Source organism: Triticum aestivum, chromosome 7B (assembly GCF_018294505.1).
Source record: "Triticum aestivum cultivar Chinese Spring chromosome 7B, IWGSC CS RefSeq v2.1, whole genome shotgun sequence".
Taxonomy (NCBI): domain Eukaryota; kingdom Viridiplantae; phylum Streptophyta; class Magnoliopsida; order Poales; family Poaceae; genus Triticum; species Triticum aestivum.
This window is the reverse complement of record NC_057813.1, coordinates 397,468,318-397,488,511: the sequence shown is the minus strand read 5'-3', so window position 1 is coordinate 397,488,511 and position 20,194 is coordinate 397,468,318.

The following is a 20,194-nucleotide window of genomic DNA, read 5'->3' as shown; positions in this document are numbered from 1 at the left end:
AAAAGAATTACATCGAATAGGTCTCCAAGAAGATCGAGGAGAACTTTGTATTGAGATCCAAAGAGAGACAAGAAGCCATCTAGCTAATAACTATGGACCCGAAGGTCTGAGGAAAACTACTCACACTTCATCAGAGAGGCTATGGTGTTGATGTAGAAGCCCTCTGTGATCGATTCCCCCTCCAGTGGAGCGCCGGAAAGGCCCCAAGATGGGATCTCATGGGTACAGAAGGTTGCGGCGGTGGAAATAGGGTTTCGTGGTGCTCTCGGATGTTTTCAGGGTATATGAGTATATATAGGCGAAAGAAGTCGGTCAGGGGAGCCACGAGGGGCCCACGAGGGCAGGGGGCTGTAAGGGCATATTTATCCCCAAGATGTTTTGGTGATTGATGACAATGCTTGTGCGGACTAATCGTGTGCGTTAAGTTCTTTCAGAGATTCATCCTTTGGCACGAGACGATTATCTCCCCTCGGCGTTTTATTCAAGACGGTGTAGCTCCTTCGGTTCGTTGTTGGTGGACTAGTTTCGTAGGAGTCACCGTACTATCAAGAGGGGATCCGCTTTGGTAAGACTAGGGTGGAATCAACACGTACACATCGATATCACACCCGTCGTTTTCCTTCCGCTTCATTGGAGCTACCGTTTTCCCCTTAGTTTGCCTTGTTCTGCCCCAGCGGTAGTACCGCGATCCACAATGGTAGTATCGCCGAAGCACCCCAGCGGTAGTTCCGCTCCAAGCGGTAGTACCGCTCTCCGAGCGGTAGTACCGCTTGTGGTCTTCGGCCGTAGTACCGAAGTGCTTCCGGGCTTCTGTCGCCTCGATTCGAGAACGAAGTTTTTCGTGTCGGGTTTTGCGGTACTAAGGGCGGTAGTAGTGGCGGTAGTACCGCTCCAAGCGGTAGTACCGCGCCTACCCTCGCGGTAGTACCGCCCTGGGGTCAGGGCCCTGTCAGTGCGGCAGTACCGGTGGGTATGAGCGGTAGAACCGCCCTTCCCTAGCGGTAGTACCGCTCTGTGCGGGGCTGCTCAGTGGAATAACGGTTGGATTGATCCCCCCACTATATAAAGGGGTCTTCTTCCCCAAAGTTGACCTACCTCTTTCCCCCAAAGCTCCATTGTTGCTCCAAGCTCCATTTTCGCCTGATCTCTCTCCCTAGCTAATCAAACTTGTTGATTTGCTCGGGATTGGTTGATAAGGCCCAGATCTACACTTCCACCAAGAGAAATTTGATTCCCCCCACTTATCCCTAGTGGATCTTGTTACTCTTGGGTGTTGAGCACCCTAGACGGTTGAGGTCACCTCGAAGCCATACTCCATTGTGGTGAAGCTTCGTGGTGTTGTTGGGAGCCTCCAAGTGTTGTGGAGATAGCCCCAATCCAGTTTGTAAAGGTCCGGTTGCCGCCTTCAAGGGCTCCAATAGTGGATTCACGGCATCTCGCATTGTGTGAGGGCGTGAGGAGATTACGGTGGCCCTAGTGGCTTCTTGGGGAGGATTGTGCCTCCACACCGCTCTAACGGAGACATACTTCCCCTTAAAAGGAAGGAACTTCGGTAACACATCCTCGTCTCCACCGGCTCCACTCTTGGTTATCTTGTGCCTTTACTTTTGCAAGCTTACTTGTGTTGTATCTATTACTTGCTAGTGTGCTTGTTGTCTTTGCATCATATAGGTTGTCCACGTAGTTGCACATCTAGACAACCTATTTCGTTGCAAGGTTTAAATTGTTAAAGAGAAGTCTAAAAATTGTTAGTTGCCTATTCACCCCCCTCTAGTCAACCATATCGATCCTTTAAATTGGTATCAGAGCCTCGTCTCTTTATTAAGGACTTTGCCGTCCGAAGAGTATGGTTGACACCCACGACGGTGCGGAGGAGCACTCCGGTGTGAATCCCATCTCGTCTTCGGCCGAAGGGGGAACCTCGGTCTCACGTGAGGAATTCAATGTGGCTTTAGACACATTGAAAACCTCCATGATGGCTGAGGTTAAAAGTATGTTTTCTGAATTCCTAGACGGACTTATACTATCTACCTCGCCGATGAAAGTGGGCGATCCCACTAACAAGGTGACGGATGCTACCTCCGACAAGGGGGAAGCTAACAGTGAAAAGAGTCCGTCTACTAGTGGTAGAAATGGCACCGACATCTTTGCCAATGTGGAACCCTCAGTGTATAGAGGACCGATCCCCTCTACTCACTTGAATCATGCCGGTCCTCCTCCTAAATATGTGAAAAATGAAGATTTCGACTCTTGGGTTTATCGCTTCAAGCGTCACTTAAAACATGTGAACACTAACCTTTGGAGAATCATTGAAGAAGGTTTCTATCCTCATGATCCAAGCAACTTCACCCCTCAAGAAGAAGTGGACAATCAATTCAATGAGAGTGCTCTCTTCATCATCCAAGATGCAATTGTTCCCGAAGATCTCCCTCATCTTCGACCTCATGTCATGGCTAAAGAAGCATAGAAATGTGGTGAGTCTCTCTATCGAGGAAGTGCTAGCATTCAACGCTCCAACTATGAAGTGGTGCAAGATGAAGCCGATGAGTTTGCAATGAAAGAGGATGAAGAACCTCGTGAGCTCTTTCGAAGAGTGACCAAACTCGCGGTTGCACTCCGAGATCATGGGAGCAAGGACACAGATGACAATTGCATCAAGCGGAAGTTACTCAAGGCCATGATGCCCTACAACAAGGCCATGTCCTCCGTCATTCGCCAAAGACCGGGCTTCCACTCCATGACCTCAGGTGAAGTGTTGGATGAGTTTGTTGCAATGAGCATCTTGGACAAGACCGCCGACAATGCGGTGCTCCGTTCTCAAAGGGCAAAGAAGCCCAATCTTGCCTTGAAGGCCAAGGTTAGTGTGGAAGAAGAAGAAGAAGAGGAAGATGAGGAGAGCAACCCCGAGGACACGAAGTATGATTATCATGAGCACATGGCTCTTGCCTCAAGACAATTTTGGAGTAAGAAGAATACAAGACCCAACTTCAACAAGAACAACTCAAGTGGCCTCAAGGGCAAGAAACGAGTTAGAACTTGTTTCAACTGTGGCAATGTGAGCCATTTCGTTGCGGATTGTCCTTACGAGAAGCGGGAAGACAATGGTGGCAAGTTCATCCGAAAAGATAAAGCCAAGTCCTTCCCCAACAAGAACAACTTCACCAAGAAGACTCCTACTCGCGGGTTGGTGGTTCAAGAAGAATACCGTGAGGATGACGATGATGATGAAGATGGTGAAACAATGGCCATGGCATCCGTTGCCATTGTCACAACTCCCCGGGTGTCTCTCTTCAATGCACCTAACGAGAACATCACCGCCAAGTGCCTCATGGATAAGGCCACCAACAAGGTAACCCCCAATATCAAAACCACCATTATTCCTAATCCTCCTTCAACGGATGACATTGATAATGGTAAGAGGTCCAATGAGGAGGTTAATGAATTTGAGTCCTTCATGAGTAAGCTCAAGGGCAAATCCAAGAAGCACTTCGTTGCTCTCTTGGAACAACTTGGCGAAGCCAATGACATGATAGAGGCTCACGAAGAAACCATCTCTAAGATGGAAGGTCATAGTCGTGATTACGCCGATGAGATATCGGATCTATCTAATGATCTTGTGAAAGAGCGTGGGCATCGTTTGGCTCTTGAGGAGTCACACAATGATGACCATGCCAAATTAAAGAAAGATCTTGATCATGCTCTTGTTGTGTCTCGTGTTCTAAATTTCGAGAAGGCTAAACTTGGGGTTGATCATGTTAGACTCAAGGAGGAGTTTGATGTACTTGACAAGGCCCATAAGGTCTTGAAAGGTGCTCATGCAAACCTCAAGGAGTCTCATGCTCAACTCCAAGTTAAGCTTACCAAGGAAAAGGCCACATTTCCTCACATGGTCTTAATTGATAATGCAAATGCTACTAACCCATGTTGTGAGCATGTGCATCTTGTGGAGGAGAATGCCAAGTTGAAGGAACAACTTGAGAAAGGTCTTGTGTCATGCATACAAGGCGAGAAGAACCTAAATGACCTTTTGAGCAATCAAAAGGAAGTTGTGGGCAAGGAGGGAGTTGGGTTCACGCCCAAGTCCAAGAACAAGAAGAAGAACAAGGAGAAGAATAACAAGACCAATCGACCTCCCCCGCTCAAACAAACCTTTGTGAAGAGGGAGAGGGTGCTCCTAAGGAGAAGAATAACAATGTGAAGAGTGGTGCTGCCAAAGAGCGCCAAGGACATCTCTCCCAACAAAGCCGGCGACTTTAACCCCTCTTATGTGTTGTGCCGTGCTAGTGATGGGCATGTTTATGCTAAATTTGTTGGTTCTTCTTATGAGTACATTGAATTGTCTATTTGGGTTCCTAAGACCCTTGTTACTAACATCAAAGGACCCATTACTCAATGGGTACCTAAAACCAAGCATTGATATCTTGTAGGTGTTTGCTTCCGGTGGGGGATCATGGTTGCTCGATAGTGGAGCAACAAATCATATCACCGGGAGCAAGGACTTGGTGGTGGACGTGCACAAGATCCCATCTATGCCCACCAAAGTCGAATGGGGTGATGCCTCACATTCTAAGGTATTGGGTCTTGGCAAGGTTGTCATTTCTCATGATCTAACGATCGAGAAAGTCATGCTTGTTGAGTCCCTTGCGTTCAATTTACTTTCCGTTCGTCAACTCGCACTCATGGGCTTTGCCACCTTCTTTGATATTGATACCGTGGCCCTCTTGTGGAGCAAAACTCTTAAAGTAGCCTTTGTTGGGCATGTCGAGAACAGTCTCTATGTGATTAACTTTTCGGAGCAACCCACTAAGACCGCGACATGCCTAATGGCTAAAGTTGATGTGGGATGGCTTTGGCATCGTCGTTTAGCCCACGTCAATATGAGATCTTTGCAAAGTCTTCTCAAGGGGGACCATGTTCATGGACTAACGAATGTTAGTTTTGCCAAAGATCATGTTTGCAGTGCTTGTATCGAAGGAAAGCTTCATGAGACGGCTCACCCTCCCACGACTATCATCTACTCGAAGAGACCCTTGGAGCTCCTGCACATGGACCTCTTCGGGCCTCCATCCTTTGATAGTCTTGGGGGTAGAAAGTATTGCTTGGTGATTGTGGATGATTATTCAAGATACACTTGGGTATACTTCTTCAAGAGGAAGAGTGAGACTCAACAAACCATCATCGACTTTGCAAATGAAGATCAACGTCAACATAATGCAAAGATCCTGACAATAAGAAGTGACAACGGCACCGAGTTCAAGAACTACACCTTGGATGAGTTTCTTAGTGATGAAGGGATCAAGCATCAATATTCTGCACCATATACCCCTCAACAAAATGGTGTTGCGGAGAGGAAGAACCGGGCGTTGATGGATGCGGCAAGGACCATGATGGCGGAGTTCAAGTCTCCATACAACTTTTGGGCCGAAGCCATCAACACTGCATGTCATGCATCCAATCGGCTCTATCTCCGCAAAGGCTTGAACAAGACTCCGTATGAGATACTCATCGGGAACAAGCCCAATCTCAAGTACTTTCGGGTGTTCGGGTGTAAGTGTTTCATTCTCAAGAAAGGTGTTCGTTTGTCTAAATTCGAGGCTAGAGCTCATGAGGGCATATTTGTTGGTTATGCTACAAACTCTCATGCTTACCGTGTTCTCAACAAGTCCAACGGACTCATTGAGGAGACGTGTAACGTAGAGTTTGACGAAAATAACGGCTCCCAAGTGGAGCAAAGTGGTACTTGTGATGTAGGTGATGAAATTCCTCCCCAAGCCATAAGAAGAATGGGTATTGGTCATATCCTACCCATTGAGGAACCCCTTGTGGCCGAAGGAGAAGGACAATGCTCCACTTCAGTGGAGCCTTCACCTACTCAAAACCCACACGCTTCCGAAGAACAAAGTGAAGGCCCTCAACCTCTGGAACAAGACCAAGGGCAAGATCAATCTCAAGATGGTGGTGAACCTCCACATGATGCCCAAGGTCAAGTTCTCCCTCTCGAGCAAGTTCAAGATCATGAGCAAGCTCAAGATCAAGAACAAGCTCATGACGACGCTCAAGATGATCAAGTGAACCCTCCTCCTTCGACATCCGAGGAGGAATTGGAGCGTCGTGCTGCGAAGATTGCTTCCAAACTCACCACCAAAGGTCATCTCATGGAGAATGTGGTTGGAAGCCTAAGAAAGGGGGTAAGCACTCGTAGACAATTAGCAAACTATTGTGAACATCACGCGTTTGTCTCTTGTGTTGAACCCCATAAGGTCTATGAGGCGCTCGAAGACTCGGATTGGCTCAATGACATGCATGAAGAACTCAACAACTTCGAGTACAACAAGGTGTGGAGGTTGGTGCCAAGGCCTTCTGGGAACCATAACATCATTGGAACCAAGTGGATCTTCAAGAACAAGCAAGATGCTCATGGGAACATCATTCGCAACAAGGCAAAGATTGGTAGCACAAGGCTACTCCCAAGTCGAGGGTATCAACTACGATGAAACCTTTGCTCCCGTTGCTCGCCTTGAATCCATTCGTTTGTTGATTGCTTATGCTTCCCATCACAACTTTAAGTTGCAACAAATGGATGTGAAAAGTGCTTTTCTTAATGCCTATTAATGAGTTGGTCTATGTCAAGCAACCCCCCGGGTTCGAGGATCCCTTCTTTCCGGATCATGTATATCAACTCGATAAGGCACTCTATGGCCTTAAACAAGCCCCACGCGCGCGTTATGACCACCTTACCGAGTTGTTACAAGATCGTGGATTTGAAGTAGGGATAATCGATCCCACTCTTTTTACTAAGAAGGTCAAAGGGCAGTTGTTTGTATTCCAACTATATGTTGATGACATTATCTTTGGTTCCCCTAACAAAGCTTTCAATGAAGAATTTGCTGCTCTCATGACCTCTAAGTTCAAGATGTCTTCAATGGGAGAGTTGAAGTTCTTCCTTGGTTTTGATATCAAACAAAGAAGAGAAGGTACCTTCATCAACCAAGCCAAATACACTCAAGACATGCTCAAGAGATTCAAGATAAGTGATGTCAAGGCGGCTTCTACTCCAATGCCCACCAGGTGCCAACTTGACATTGATCCCAATGGTAAAGCGGTGGATCAAAAGGTATATCGCTCCATGATTGGCTCCTTGCATTACCTTTGTGCATCTAGACCGGATATCATGTTGAGTGTGGGGATGTGTGCACGGTTTCAAGCCGCACCGAAGGAAAGTCACTATGTGGCGGTCAAGCGAATCTTTCGATATTTGTCTCATACCCCAAACTTTGGCTTATGGTACCCAAGAGGGGAAAACTTCAAGCTTGAAGGATTTAGGGATTCCGATTGGGCGGGAGACAAAGTGGATAGGAAGTCCACTTCCGGAGGGTGCCAGTTTCTTGGGTGCTCTTTGGTGAGTTGGTCTTCCAAAAAGCAAAGTTGTGTATCTCTCTCGTCCACGGAAGCTGAATATGTGGCAGCCGGTAGTTGTTGTGCACAACTTTTATGGATGAGGCAAACTTTAAAGGAATACGGTGTCATTTGTGACAAAGTGCCTCTTTGGTGTGACAACGAAAGTTCCATCAAGATTTCTCTCAACCCGGTGCAACACTTCAAGACGAAGCATATTGAGATTTGGTATCATTTCATCTGGGATCACATTAGGCGAGGAGAGATCGAGCTCAAGTATGTCAACACTCATGACAATCTTGCAGATATTTTCACTAAGCCCTTGGATGAAGCAAGATTTTGCGAGTTAAGGCATGAGCTAAATATCATTGATTCGAGCAATGTGACTTGAACCCTTGCACACCCCACCCCACTCAACTTGTTGTCTAGCTTAGATGTAGGTATGGACATAGGGGGAGTGTTGTTCTCTCAATGAACTCTCCCTCCCCCCATTATGCATAAAACGATCGACTCTTTCACATTAGCCATTTTTTGATGGTACTTGTGCTTCAAAGACGAGTTTTGGTCATGGGCCCAAGGATAATTCTTCGCGGTGCCATACCAATTGACTCAAACATAGGTGGCTCCGGCCACCGCCCTCTCCTGAGAGAGGCCAGAGCTCGCTCTGTTTCGTGTGGTTGCTTGTGTTTGAGTGGTTTCTGTTCAGTTGTGTGTGTGTGTGTGTTGCCGCGTCGGTCACACCCGTCGTATTCCTTCCGCTTCATTGGAGCTGCCGTTTTCCCCTTAGTTTGCCTTGTTCTGCCCCAGCGGTAGTACCGCGATCCACAACGGTAGTACCGCCGAAGCACCCCAGCGGTAGTACCGCTCCCAGAGCGGTAGTACCTCTCCAAGCGGTAGTACCGCTTGTGGTCTTCGGCCGTAGTACCGCAGTGCTTCCGGGCTTCTGTCGCCTCGATTCGAGAACAAAGTTTTTCGTGTCGGGTTTTGCGGTACTAAGGGCGGTAGTAGTGGCGGTAGTACTGCTCCAAGCGGTAGTACCACGCCTACCCCCACGGTAGTGCCGCCCTGGGGTCAGGGCCCTGTCAGCGCGGCATTACCGGTGGGTATGAGCGGTAGTACCGCCCTTCCCTAGCGGTAGTACCGCTCTGTGCGGGGCTGCTCAGTGGAATAACGGTTGGATTGATCCCCCCACTATATAAAGGGGTCTTCTTCCCGAAAGTTGACCTACCTCTTTCCCCCAAAGCTCCATTGTTGCTCCAAGCTCCATTTTCGCCCGATCTCTCTCCCTAGCCAATCAAACTTGTTGATTTGCTCGGGATTGGTTGAGAAGGCCCAGATCTACACTTCCACCAAGAGAAATTTGATTCCCCCACTTATCCCTAGCGGATCTTGTTACTCTTGGGTGTTGAGCACCCTAGACGGTTGAGGTCACCTCGAAGCCATACTCCATTGTGGTGAAGCTTCGTGGTGTTGTTTGGAGCCTCCAAGTGTTGTGGAGATAGCCCCAATCTTGTTTGTAAAGGTCCGGTTGCCGCCTTCAAGGGCTCCAATAGTGGATTCACGGCATCTCGCATTGTGTGAGGGCGTGAGGAGATTATGGTGGCCCTAGTGGCTTCTTGGGGAGGATTGTGCCTCCACACCGCTCTAACGGAGACGTACTTCCCCTTAAAAGGAAGGAACTTCGGTAACACATCCTCGTCTCCACCGGCTCCACTCTTGGTTATCTTGTGCCTTTACTTTTGCAAGCTTACTTGTGTTGTATCTATTACTTGCTAGTGTGCTTGTTGTCTTTGCATCATATAGGTTGTCCACGTAGTTGCACATCTAGACAACCTATTTCGTTGCAAGGTTTAAATTGTTAAAGAGAAGTCTAAAAATTGTTAGTTGCCTATTCACCCCCCTCTAGTCAACCATATCATCCTTTCAATTGGTATCAGAGCCTCTTCTCTTTATTAAGGACTTTGCCGTTCGAAGAGTATGGTTGACACCCATGACGGTGCGGAGGAGCACTCCGGTGTGAATCCCATCTTGTCTTCGGCTGAAGGGGGAACCTCGGTCTCACGTGAGGAATTCAATGTGGCTTTAGACACATTGAAAACCTCCATGACGGCCGAGGTTAAAAGCATGTTTTCTGAATTCCTAGACGGACTTAAACTATCTACCTCACCGATGAAAGTGGGCGATCCCACTAACAAGGTGACGGATGCTACCTCCGACAAGGGGGAAGCTAACAGTGAAAAGAGTCCGTCTACTAGTGGTAGAAATGGCACCGACATCTTTGCCAATGTGGAACCCCCAGTGTATAGAGGACCGATCCCCTCTACTCACTTGAATCATGCCGGTCCTCCTCCTAAATATGTGAAAAATGAAGATTTTGACTCTTGGGTTTATCGCTTCAAGCGTCACTTAAAACATGTGAACACTAACCTTTGGAGAATCATTGAAGAAGGTTTCTATCCTCATGATCCAAGCAACTTCACCCCTCAAGAAGAAGTGGACAATCAATTCAATGAGAGTGCTCTCTTCAGCATCCAAGATGCAATCCTTCCCGAAGATCTCCCTCATCTTCGACCTCATGTCATGGCTAAAGAAGCATGGAAATGTGTTGAGTCTCTCTATCGAGGAAGTGCTAGCATTCAACGCTCCAACTATGAAGTGGTGCAAGATGAAGCCGATGAGTTTGCAATGAAAGAGGATGAAGAACCTCGTGAGCTCTTTCGAAGAGTGACCAAACTCGCGGTTGCACTCCGAGATCATGGGAGCAAGGACACGGATGACAATTGGATCAAGCGGAAGTTCCTCAAGGCCATGATGCCATACAACAAGGCCATGTCCTCCGTCATTCGCCAAAGACCGGACTTCCACTCCATGACCTCAGGTGAAGTGTTGGATGAGTTTGTTGAAATGAGCATCTTGGACAAGACCGCCGACAATGCGGTGCTCCATTCTCAAAGGGCAAAGAAGCCCAATATTGCCTTGAAGGCCAAGGTTAGTGTGGAAGAAGAAGAAGAAGAGGAAGATGAGGAGAGCAACCCCGAGGACACGAAGTATGATTATCATGAGCACATGGCTCTTGCCTCAAGACAATTTTGGAGTAAGAAGAATACAAGACCCAACTTCAACAAGAACAACTCAAGTGGCCACAAGGGCAAGCAACGAGTTAGAACTTGTTTCAACTGTGGCAATGTGAGCCATTTCATTGCGGATTGTCCTTACGAGAAGCGGGAAGACAATGGTGGCAAGTTCATCCAAAAAGACAAAGCCAAGTCCTTCCCCAACAAGAACAACTTCACCAAGAAGACTCCTACTCGCGGGTTGGTGGTTCAAGAAGAATACCGTGAGGATGACGATGATGATGAAGATGGTGAAACAATGGCCATGGCATCCGTTGCCATTGTCACAACTCCCCGGGTGTCTCTCTTCGATGCACCTAACGAGAACATCACCGCCAAGTGCCTCATGGCTAAGGCCACCAACAAGGTAACCCCCAATATCAAAACCACCATTATTCCTAATCCTCCTTCAACGGATGACATTGATAATGGTAAGAGGTCTAATGAGGAGGTTAATGAATTTGAGTCCTTCACGAGTAAGCTCAAGGGCAAATCCAAGAAGCACTTCGTTGCTCTCTTGGAACAACTTCGTGAAGCCAATGACATGATAGAGGCTCACGAAGAAACCATCTCTAAGATGGAAGGTCATAGTCGTGATTACGCCGATGAGATATCGGATCTATCTAATGATCTTGTGAAAGAGCGTGGGCATCGTTTGGCTCTTGAGGAGTCACACAACAATGACCATGCCAAATTAAAGAAAGATCTTGATCATGCTCTTGTTGTGTCTCGTGTTCTAAATTCCGAGAAGGCTAAACTTGGGGTTGATCATGTTAGACTCAAGGAGGAGTTTGATGTACTTGACAAGGCCCATAAGGTCTTGAAAGGTGCTCATGCAAACCTCAAGGAGTCTCATGCTCAACTCCAAGTTAAGCTTACCAAGGAAAAGGCCACATTTCCTCACATGGTCTTAATTGATAATGCAAATGCTACTAACCCATGTTGTGAGCATGTGCATCTTGTGGAGGAGAATGCCAAGTTGAAGGAACAACTCGAGAAAGGTCTTGTGTCATGCATACAAGGCGAGAAGAACCTAAATGACCTTTTGAGCAATCAAAAGGAAGTTGTGGGCAAGGAGGGAGTTGGGTTCACGCCCAAGTCCAAGAACAAGAAGAAGAACAAGGAGAAGAATAACAAGACCAATCGACCTCCCCCGCTCAAACAAACCTTTGTGAAGGAGGGAGAGGGTGCTCCTAAGGAGAAGAATAACAATGTGAAGAGTGGTTATGCCAAAGAGCGCAAGGCCATCTCTCCCAACAAAGCCGGCGACTTTAACCCCTCTTATGTGTTGTGCCGTGCTAGTGATGGGCATGTTTATGCTAAATTTGTTGGTTCTTCTTATGAGTACATTGAAAGGTCTATTTGGGTTCCTAAGACCCTTGTTACTAACATCAAAGGACCCATTACTCAATGGGTACCTAAAACCAAGCATTGATATCTTGTAGGTGTTTGCTTCCGGTGGGGGATCATGGTTGCTCGATAGTGGAGCAACAAATCATATGACCGGGAGCAAGGACTTGGTGGTGGACGTGCACAAGATCCCATCTATGCCCACCAATGTCAAATGGGGTGATGCCTCACATTCTAAGGTATTGGGTCTTGGCAAGGTTGTCATTTCTCATGATCTAACGATCGAGAAAGTCATGCTTGTTGAGTCCCTTGCGTTCAATTTACTTTCCGTTTGTCAACTCGCACTCATGGGATTTGCCACCTTCTTTGATATTGATACCGTGGCCCTCTTTTGGAGCAAGACTCTTAAAGTAGCCTTTGTTGGGCATGTCGAGCACGGTCTCTATGTGATTAACTTTTCGAAGCAGCCCACTAAGACCGCGACATGCCTAATGGCTAAAGTTGATGTGGGATGGCTTTGGCATCATCGTTTAGCCCACGTTCATGGACTAACGAATGTTAGTTTTGCCAAAGATCGTGTTTGCAGTGCTTGTATCGAAGGAAAGCTTGATGATACGGCTCACCCTCCCACGACTATCATCTACTCGAAGAGACCCTTGGAGCTCCTGCACATGGACCTCTTCGGGCCTCCATCCTTTGATAGTCTTGGGGGTAGAAAGTATTGCTTGGTGATTGTGGATGATTATTCAAGATACACTTGGGTATACTTCTTCAAGAGGAAGAGTGAGACTCAACAAACCGTCATCGCCTTTGCAAATGAAGATCAACGTCAACATAATGCAAAGATCCTGGCAATAAGAAGTGACAACGGCACCGAGTTCAAGAACTACACCTTGGATGAGTTTCTTAGTGATGAAGGGATCAAGCATCAAAATTCTGCACCATATACCCCTCAACAAAATGGTGTTGTGGAGAGGAAGAACCGGACGTTGATGGATGCGGCAAGGACCATGATGGCGGAGTTCAAGTCTCCATACAACTTTTGGGCCGAAGCCATCAACACTGCATGTCATGCATCCAATCGGCTCTATCTCCGCAAAGGATTGAACAAGACTCCGTATGAGATACTCACCGGGAACTAGCCCAATCTCAAGTACTTCCGGGTGTTTGGGTGTAAGTGTTTCATTCTCAAGAAAGGTGTTCGTTTGTCTAAATTCGAGGCTAGAGCTCATGAGGGCATATTTGTTGGTTATGCTACAAACTCTCATGCTTACCGTGTTCTCAACAAGTCCAACAGACTCATTGAGGAGACGTGTAACGTAGAGTTTGACCAAAATAACGGCTCCCAAGTGGAGCAAAGTGGTACTTGTGATGTAGGTGATGAAATTCCTCCCCAAGCCATAAGAAGAATGGGTATTGGTCATATCCTACCCATTGAGGAACCCCTTGTGGCCGAAGGATAAGGACAATGCTCCACTTCAGTGGAGCCTTCACCAACTCAAGACCCACACGCTTTCGAAGAACAAAGTGAAGGCCCTCAACCTCTGGAACAAGACCAAGGGCAAGATCAATCTCAAGATGGTGGTGAACCTCCACATGATGCCCAAGGTCAAGTTCTCCCTCTCGAGCAAGTTCAAGATCATGAGCAAGCTCAAGATCAAGAACAAGCTCATGACGACGCTCAAGATGATCAAGTGAACCCTCCTCCTTCGACATCCGAGGAGGAATTGGAGCATCGTGCCGCGAAGATTGCTTCCAAACTCACCACCAAAGGTCATCTCATGGAGAATGTGGTTGGAAGCCTAAGAAAGGGGGTAAGCACTCGTAGACAATTAGCAAACTATTGTGAACATCATGCGTTTGTCTCTTGTGTTGAACCCCATAAGGTCTAAGAGGCGCTCGAAGACTCGGATTGGCTCAATGCCATGCATGAAGAACTCAACAACTTCGAGTACAACAAGGTGTGGAGGTTGGTGCCAAGGCCTTCTGGGAACCATAACATCATTGGAACCAAGTGGATCTTCAAGAACAAGCAAGATGCTCATGGGAACATCATTCGCAACAAGGCAAAGATTGGTAGCACAAGGCTACTCCCAAGTCGAGGGTATCAACTACGGTGAAACCTTTGCTCCCGTTGCTCTCCTTGAATCCATTCGTTTGTTGATTGCTTATGCTTCCCATCACAACTTTAAGTTGCAACAAATGGATGTGAAAAGTGCTTTTCTTAATGCCTATTAATGAGTTGGTCTATGTCAAGCAACCCCCCGGGTTCGAGGATCCCTTCTTTCCGGATCATGTATATCAACTCGATAAGGCACTCTATGGCCTTAAACAAGCCCCACGTGTGTGTTATGACCACCTTACCGAGTTGTTACAAGATCGTGGATTTGAAGTAGGGATAATCGATCCCACTCTTTTTACTAAGAAGGTCAAAGGGGAGTTGTTTGTATTCCAACTATATGTTGATGACATTATCTTTGGTTCCCCTAACAAAGCTTTCAATGAAGAATTTGCCGCTCTCATGACCTCTAAGTTCAAGATGTCTTCAATGGGAGAGTTGAAGTTCTTCCTTGGTTTTGATATCAAACAAAGAAGAGAAGGTACCTTCATCAACCAAGCCAAATACACTCAAGACATGCTCAAGAGATTCAAGCTAAGTGATGTCAAGCCGGCCTCTACTCCAATGCCCACCAAGTGCCAACTTGACATTGATCCCAATGGTAAAGCGGTGGATCAAAAGGTATATCGCTCCATGATTGGCTCCTTGCTTTACCTTTGTGCATTTAGACCGGATATCATGTTGAGTGTGGGGATGTGTGCACGGTTTCAAGCTGCACCGAAGGAAAGTCACTATGTGGCGGTCAAGCGAATCTTTCGATATTTGGCTCATACCCCAAACTTTGGCTTATGGTACCCAAGAGGGGCAAACTTCAAGCTTGAAGGATTTACGGATTCTGATTGGGCGGGAGACAAAGTGGATAGGAAGTCCACTTCCGGAGGGTGCCAGTTTCTTGGGTGCTCTTTGGTGAGTTGGTCTTCCAAAAAGCAAAGTTGTGTATCTCTCTCGTCCACAGAAGCTGAATATGTGGCAGCCGGTAGTTGTTGTGCACAACTTTTATGGATGAGGCAAACTTTAAAGGAATACGGTGTCATTTGTGACAAAGTGCCTCTTTGGTGTGACAACGAAAGTGCCATCAAGATTTCTCTCAACCCGGTGCAACACTTCAAGACGAAGCATATTGAGTTTCGGTATCATTTCATCCGGGATCACATTAGGCGAGGAGAGATCGAGCTCAAGTATGTCAACACTCATGATCACCTTGCAGATATTTTCACGAAGCCCTTGGATGAAGCAAGATTTGGCGAGTTAAGGCATGAGCTAAATATCATTGATTCGAGCAATGTGACTTGAACCCTTGCACACCCCACCCCACTCAACTTGTTGTCTAGCTTAGATGTAGGTATGGACATAGGGGGAGTGTTGTTCTCTCAATGAACTCTCCCTCCCCCCATTATGCATAAAACGATCAACTCTTTCACATTAGCCATTTTTTTTATGGTACTTGTGCTTCAAAGGCGAGTTTTGGTCATGGGCCCAAGGATAATTCTTCGCGGTGCCATACCAATTGACTCAAACATAGGTGGCTCCGGCCACCGCCCTCTCCTGAGAGAGGCCAGAGCTCGCTCTGTTTCGTGTGGTTGTTTTTGTTTGAGTGGTTTCTGGTCCGTTATTTGTGTGTGTGTTGCCTTGTTGGTCTTCTCTTTCTCTTGGCCTTGGTTTCATTTTTTTGGAGCGTTAGTTGTTGGTCTAGAAGCTGTGTGGTTGCTGAAGCGGTACTACCGCTGGTGGCGAGCGATACTACCGCTCCTAGCGGTACTACCACCCTCCAGCGCGGTACTACCGCTCTGAGGCGCGGGCAGGGGTTATATCGGGGGCAGGGGGAGTTTCTTCTCCCCCATACCCATTCGCTCGCCCCCTCGCTCTGTTCCTCTCTCTTCAGCAACCGGCGCCGTGGGAGGGCTCCGGCGGAGCTCCCTCTCCGGGGCGCTCCTCTCCATTTCCTTCGGTGGAGTCGATCCCCACCTTGTCCTCTTGCCATGGATGCCGGTGTTGCCCCCGTTCCTTGTTTCCTTTTGTCTAGATTTCCAATCTAGCTTCTTATGGGCAATAGCAGTTGCATCTCTAGATTTTTGGCCAGATCTAGGCTTGAGTAGGATGGAGAATGCTTCTAGACAGTTTGGATTAGTGTTTGGTTGGAGTATTTTTGAATTTGGTAGGACGGTAGTACCGGATATGACCACGGAAGTAGGAAACTGCTGTTTCCCCGCCTCGAGCGGTACTACCACTCTCTCTAGAGCGGTACTACCGCTTGGAGCGGTACTACCGCTCTCTCCAGAGCGGTACTACCGCTTGGAGCTGTACTGCCGCTGAAGGGTCACGGTACTACCGCCCCTCTACCAGTTTCCGTCATACTCCTACCTCTCAGTGATCCTTTTGCTCGTGTTTTGTGGCTTACGCTCGTTCTTTCTGGTTGTTTGCGTGTTTTTGTGTGTGGTTCCAGGTGATGAGGATTCTTGAGCATCAGGCTCGTTGTGTCAACCCCGGTCGTGCCTCGTCCAAGCGCTACCGCACCACTGAGCCTGCCGGAGGATCTTCTAGTGCTCCACCTCCACCTCAACTCCAGAAGAAGCCTGGGGTCAAGCCAAAGCTAGGCAAAACCATGCCAGAAATGCCACCCAAGGAGTTCTGGGCAAGGCGTCGCCGCAACCCGTATGAGGCAGACCAAGATCCCACTTTGGTCAACCGTCCGTTCTGGAACAGGTTCCAGTTTGCCATCTACTTTGATGTTCTCAAAGCCAAGAAGAACCTCTATGTCAACGTGCACTCCATCGACACCGACCATATGGAGAAAGATCCTGAATACTTTGGTGAAGCTCTTTAGATGTGCACTCAACTGAACATTCTTGGGATCATGCAATTCAACAAGGATTATGATGCTGATATTGTGGCCCAATCCTATGCCACGGTTCACCTTGGGACTGATGAGGACAGGACACTGACTTGGATGACTAATGGCAAGTTGCTTTCCGTCAAGTGGAAAGCTTTCATGGATTTGATTGGGGTGCAAGATCTAGGTCTTGAGTCTTCTGTCGGCTTTCGCCCCCACCGCCGCACCAACGCCACTCACAAGCAAGCTCTGTGGCCCTACTGCACTCTGAGGATCAATCCTGAGACGAAGAAGGAAACCTATGAGCTACCTGCCTATCTGGATATCCTTCACCGTATCTTCAGAGAGACTCTTTTCCCTCGTATCGGGAATCTGGACCAGGTTCACTCTTATCTCGTGGACATGCTTCTCTTCTGTCAGCGTGAGAAGGGACAGAACACCGGAGAGTCCCTGGATATCTCTCATGTGATGTGGTCTGAGCTGTTATCTGCTATCTCTGAGTGCAAGTGCCCGATTTATGGTCCGTTCATCGTGCTGCTGATTGAGAAGGCCTGTGATCGTGTCTATCCCCAGGTGTTGCTGGAGACTGGAGACTTGGTCTATCATGACATCATGCGTCTGCGGAAGAAGGATACCTAGGGCACTCAGGCCCCTAGGACTGGAGTTCCGTCATCTGCTACTGCCATGGAGACCAAGGATGAGACTGGGGCTGAGGCTGAGGATGATGATGGTGACTACGTGCCCTCTGAGGCAGAGCCCTCGTGGGCAAAGAAGCTCAAGCTCAAGATGAAGAAGTTGTTCTGCATGGAGTCTCACGGTCAGTACATGACTCATGTGGCTGAGAAGAAGGCCCGAGGTCGCCACAAGGAGCTCATGCGACAGATGGATGCTACTGTGATCAGTGGATCTGAGGATCAGCTTACTGAGGAGGAGGAGTGGATTCAGCAGCACTGCCCGTGGACCAATTCTGATGTCGAGCACTTCCAGACCGTCGACAGTGGCGCAGATGATCCCACTGATCTCTGATGTGTGTGTCCCTCGTTTGCTCTCACCTGGAGCCGTAGCAGCACTCCCTCGCCTTTTTGGTGTCTCGATGCCAAAGGGGGAGAGAGTTTAGGGATTTGTGCTTTGTGTCCTCCGTCTTCTGTGTTTGTGTTTTCCTCGCTTTTGCTTTGTTTGGTTTGTGTCAGTGAGACCTAAGCTCGAGTCATATGGTGTGAGACATATGCTACCTTATCTTTCTAGTATCATTATCTATGTCACTATCTAGCTTATGAGTTGCATGCTTATCCTGTTAAGTTAACTTATGTGTTGCATGCTTATCCTGTTAAGTTATCTTTGCTACTCTCTTTTACCCCACTTAGGTGGTTGGTCTCTAAAATGTAGGGGGAGCGTTGATCCTAGTATGTGTGCCGTGCAGTCCAAAGCACTTATCTAGATACCACACATCTAGGGGGAGCACATCTACATTTTAGGATGTTGGGGTTTTTGTGCTTGTTCTATATCTCTCATATTGTGCAAATCCCGTATTGTCATCAATCCACCAAAAGGGGGAGATTGTAAGGGCATATTTATCCCCAAGATGTTTTGGTGATTGATGACAATTCTTGTGCGGACTAATCGTGTGCGTTAAGTTCTTTCAGAGATTCATCCTTTGGCACGAGACGATTATCTCCCCTCGGTGTTTTATTCAAGACGGTGTAGCTCCTTCGGTTTGTTGTTGGTGGACTAGTTTCGTAGAAGTCACCGTACTATCAAGAGGGGATCCGCTTTGGTAAGACTAGGGTGGAATCAACACGTACACATCCATATCACACCCGTCATTTTCCTTCCGCTTCATTGGAGCTGCCGTTTTCCCCTTTGGTAAGACTAGGGTAAGACTAGGGTAAGATAGCAAAATAAAATAGGTCGGAAACTTATATGATGGAAAATAGACCCAGGGGCCATAGGTTTCACTAGTGGCTTCTCTCAAGATAGCATAAGTATTACGGTGGGTGAACAAATTACTGTCGGGCAATTGATAGAAAAGTTCATAGTTATGAGAATATCTAGGCATGATCATGTATATAGGCATCACATCCGCGACAAGTAGATCGAAACGATTCTGCATCTGCTACTATTACTCCACATATCGACTGTTATCTAGCATGCATCTAGAGTATGAAGTTCATAAGAACAAAGTAACTCATTAGGCAAGATGACATGATGTAGAGGGATAAACTCAAGCAATATGATATTAACCCCATCTTTTTATCCTCAATGACAACAATACAATACATGCCTTGCTGCCCCTGCTATCACTGGGAAAGGACACCGCAAGATTCAACCCAAAGCTAAGCACTTCTCCCATTGCAAGAAAGATCAATATAGTAGGCTAAACCAAACTGATAATTCGAAGAGATTTGCAAAGATAACAAATCATACATAAAAGAATTCAGAGGAGATTCAAATATTGTTCATAGATAATCTTGATCATAAACCCACAATTCATCCGGTCTCGACAAACACATCGCAAAAAGAATTACATCGAATAGATCTCCAAGAAGATCGAGGAGAACTTTGTATTGAGATCCAAAGAGAGACAAGAAGCCATCTAGCTAATAACTATGGACCCGAAGGTCTGAGGAAAACTACTCACACTTCATCAGAGAGGCTATGGTGTTGATGTAGAAGCCCTCTATGATCGATTCCCCCTCCGGTGGAGCGCCAGAAAAGGCCCCAAGATGGGATCTCATGGGTACAGAAGGTTGCGGCGGTGGAAATAGGGTTTCGTGGTGCTCTCGGATGTTTTCAGGGTATATGAGTATATATAGGCAAAAGAAGTCGGTCAGGGGAGCCACGAGGGGCCCACGAGGGCAGGGGGCTGTAAGGGCATATTTATCCCCAAGATGTGTTGGTGATTGATGACAATGCTTGTGCGGACTAATCGTGTGCGTTAAGTTCTTTCAGAGATTCATCCTTTGGCACGAGACGATTATCTCCCCTCGGTGTTTTATTCAAGACGGTGTAGCTCCTTCGGTTCGTTGTTGGTGGACTAGTTTCGTAGGAGTCACCGTACTGTCAAGAGGGGATCTGCTTTGGTAAGACTAGGGTGGAATCAACACGTACACATCCATATCACACCCGTCGTTTTCCTTCCACTTCATTGGAGCTTACGTTTTCCCCTTAGTTTGCCTTGTTCTGCCCTAGCGGTAGTACCGCGATCCACAGCGGTAGTACCGCCGAAGCACCCCAGCGGTAGTAACGCTCCCAGAGCGGTAGAACTTCTCCAAGCGGTAGTACCGCTCTCCGAGCGGTAGTACCGCTTGTGGTCTTCGGCCGTAGTACCGCAGTGCTTCCGGGCTTCTGCCGCCTCGATTCGAGAACGAAGTTTTTCGTGTCGGGTTT